Here is a 4,112-nt window from a genome sequence, read left to right as displayed (position 1 = left end):
GTAGGCACCAGCAGGCTTGTAAGAATTCATTCAAACAGCACTTTTGTGCGTTTTGCCAGCAGCTCTTCGCAATGCATTGCGCTGTTTATGACTTCAAGCCTGTCAACTCCCAAGATTAGGCTGGTGTAACCGATGTGAAATGGCTAGCTAGTTAGCGGGTGCGCGCTAATAGCGTTTCAAACGTCACTCGCTCTGAGACTTGGAGTAGTTGGTCCCCTTCCTCTACATGGGTAACGCTGCTTCGAGGGTGGCTGTTGTCAATGTGTTCCTGGTTCGAGCCCAGGTAGGATCGAGGAGAGGGACGGAAGCTATACTGTTACACTGGCAATACTAAAGTGCCTATAAGAACATCCAATAGTCAAAGGTATATGAAATACAAATCATAAAGAGAGAAATAGTCCTATAATTCCTATAATAACTACAACCTAAAACTTCTTACCTGGGAATATTGAAGACTCATGTTAAAAGGAACCACCAGCTTTCATATGTTCCCATGTTCTGAGCAAGGCACTTAAACGGTAGCTTTCTTACATGGCACATATTGCACTTTTACTTTCTTCTCCAACACTTTGTTTTTGCATTATTTAAACCAAATTGAACATGTTTCATTATTTATTTGAGGCTAAATTGATTTTATTTATGTATTATATTAAGTTAAAATAAGTGTTCATTCAGTATTGTTGTAATTGTCATTATTACAAATAAAGAAAAAAAAAATTGGCCGATGTATCGGCGTTGAAAAATCATAATCGGTCGACCTCTAGTGGAGCCACCCAGTTGTTTCCATCATCCTGGAAAACCTGTTCATCCATAATGTCCAAGAAGGCTTTATCTTCTACAGATGGTACTCGTTTATTATCGTCTTGTGTTTTGTCAAACACGGAACATCCCAGGCTGTCTAGGTTCAAAGTTGTACTTGGATCTATCAGGTGCACTGTAGAGAGAGCAATGTGTTGCAGAGCTACGCTGCTGTAGTTCTTTCACCTGGATGATGACAGGGCAAGGGCTCAGATAGGATGTGCGACCATTGCGAAGTATGTTTGTCCTGAACATGTTAACACTGGCTGTTCGGTGAGCCATTCCCAGACAAACCTCACCCACGATGACCCATCAGAGGTCGAGTTGCTGTGCATAAGGAGTGTCGTGGGGCCCATTGATTTGCTCTCGTACCTTGTGTACCCTTAAGCTGTCTCATCCTAAGAGCAGGAGGATGAGAGCGTCTAGGTCCACAGCTGGAATTTTGTCCACCACTGGTCACGCAGATGGGGATGATGATGCGCAATGTCGAGGGAGGGAATCTCCATCCTATCGTCTGGCACCATGTCACACGCTATCAGAGTAGGAAGAGTTAGCTGAATGTGTCCATCTATAGACTCCACCATGAAGTTGACGGCTCTCTTGCCTGAAGTCTCTCTTTCCCCAGAACAGGTCTTCATGGTGTATGGAGCAGAGTTGTCACTGATGTTGAACACGTTGAAAAACTGTCTTGGCCAGAGATTTGTTGCTCTGTTCATTAAAAACTACATACATTTTAACAGCTTTCTTTCTTTTCCCAACTGGATAAGCTTTGACTAGGCATATTTTTTAACATGAGCTTGGATTGGCTGCCTCACCACAGATCTTGTTACACTTTAAAGTGACTGATGGAGGAGCATCTTCACCTTACTCTCCGCCATGCTCTTTCTCTGCTGTAGCGGTGTCTGTAGTTGAAGGGGCTGGACCTGGATGCAGAGCAGCAAGTTATCTGTCGCTCTCACACTCAGATCATTTGATTGACACCTTAGTCTTTAGCCCTGTCCTGAGTTGACCCACAACATCGAAAACAGATGCCATTCTCTTTGAGATATGATTTGCGCTCATCTAGAGTTTTGTATCTAAACCCACAACAGAGGATAAGGCTTGTTATGTTAGACGGCACTGGCGGAGAGTCAGGCGGAGATTGACGCATTGAAGAGGGCGAGGAACGTGATGGAGTCACAATCCATGCCAGGCACACCTGTGAGCTCTGGAACTCCACCTCCGACAGGCAGTCAACATACGTGCCGGGTTTGTCAGGTCGTCGGTTCACCCTGACATTTCCATTCCTCTTCTGACAACAGAACTTGACCAACTGCACAGCAAGGGCCGTCCAGACCGTTATGCTGTTCTGCTATTCCAAGGATGTGTAACCGAAGAGAGATACTACGAGTGGACACAGAATACAAACTGGGATGGATCCCGAAGCAAATGTGGCTTACCAGTGATCCTCCGGGTGTTCATCATTAATACTGTGTCTCAGATGTTTCTGTCCATGACTGATGCAACCCGAAAAAGCATTAATGACAGAGTTAATAAGTACTTGAGGTCACCGAGAAAGTCTGGACATGGCCTGCTCTCCCTTATGTAAGGAATTAGGCCCTTAACCATGTTTACTACAGTATGTACTGTAGGCTATGCTTACTTTCAGACTGTACAGTAGCCTAATAAACAAATGCAGGCATCCTCTGTCTTCAAAATGCTTTAACCTGTTAGGGCTAGGGGGCAGTATTGACACGGCCGGATAAAAAACGTACCCGATTTAATCTGGTTACTACTCCTGCCCAGTAACTAGAATATGCATATAATTATTGGCTTTGGATAGAAAACACCCTAAAGTTTCTAAAACTGTTTGAATGGTGTCTGTGAGTATGACAGAACTCATATGGCAGGCAAAAACCTGAGAAGATTCCATGCAGGAAGTGGCCTGTCTGACAAGTTGTGTTTCATCTTGGATCTTTTTATTGAAGACTGAGGATCTTTGCTCTAACGTGACACTTCCTACGGCTCCCATAGGCTCTCAGAGCCCGGGAAAAAGCTGAACGATATCGAGGCAGCCTCTGGCTGAAACACATTATCGCTTTTGGCAAGTGGCCGATCAGAGTACTATGGGCTTAGGCGCGTGCCCGAGTCGACCGAATGCCTTATTTTATTTCATCTGTTTACCTAAACGCAGATTCCCGGTCGGAATATTATCGCTTTTTTATGAGAAAAATGGCATAAAAATTGATTTTAAACAGCGGTTGACATGCTTCGAAGTACGGTAATGGAATATTTAGAAATTCTTTGTCACGAATTGCGCCATGCTCGTCACCCTTATTTACCTTTTTGGATAGTGTCTTGAACGCACGAACAAAATGCCGCTGTTTGGATATAACTATGGATTATTTTGAACCAAACCAACATTTGTTATTGAAGTAGAAGTCCTGGGAGTGCATTCTGACGAAGACAGCAAAGGTAATAACATTTTTCTTATAGTAAATCTGACTATGGTGAGTGCTAAACTTGCTGGGTGTCTAAATAGCTAGCCCTGTGATGCGGGCTATCTACTGAGAATATTGCAAAATGTGCTTTCACCGAAAAGCTATTTTAAAATCGGACATATCGAGTGCATAGAGGAGTTCTGTATCTATAATTCTTTAAAAAATTGTTATGCTTTTTGTGAACGTTTATCGTGAGTAATTTAGTAAATTCACCGGCAGTGTTCGGTGGGAATGCTAGTCACATGCTAGTCACATGCTAATGTAAAAAGCTGTTTTTTGATATAAATATGAACTTGATTGAACAAAACATGCATGTATTGTATAACATAATGTCCTAGGGTTGTCATCTGATGAAGATCATCAAAGGTTAGTGCTGCATTTAGCTGTGGTTTGGGTTTATGTGACATTATATGCTAGCTTGAAAAATGGGTGTCTGATTTTTTTCTGGCTGGGTACTCTGCTGACATAATCTAATGTTTTGCTTTCGTTGTAAAGCCTTTTTGAAATCGGACAGTGTGGTTAGATTAACGAGAGTCTTGTCTTTAAAATGGTGTAAAATAGTCATATGTTTGAAAAATTGAAGTTTTCGGATTTTAGAGGAATTTGTATTTCGCGCCACGCCCATCATTGGATATTGGAGCAGGTGTTCCGCTAGCGGAACGTCTAGATGTAAGAGGTTAAAATAAATTTGTATGCGATTTTTCTCGTAAAATAGCGATAATATTCCAACCGGCGACGTTATATTCATTCATAGACTGAAAGAAAAACATGGAGTCCTCTCGTGGACGCGCACTCCAGTGTCACTGTTCTCAGCCTGACCACTCACAAAAACTC

This window comes from Salmo salar, chromosome 26 (assembly GCF_965601325.2).
Source record: "Salmo salar chromosome 26, fSalSal1, whole genome shotgun sequence".
NCBI lineage: Eukaryota > Metazoa > Chordata > Actinopteri > Salmoniformes > Salmonidae > Salmo > Salmo salar.
The sequence above is the reverse complement of the archived record's forward strand: the minus strand, read 5'-3'. Positions refer to the sequence as shown.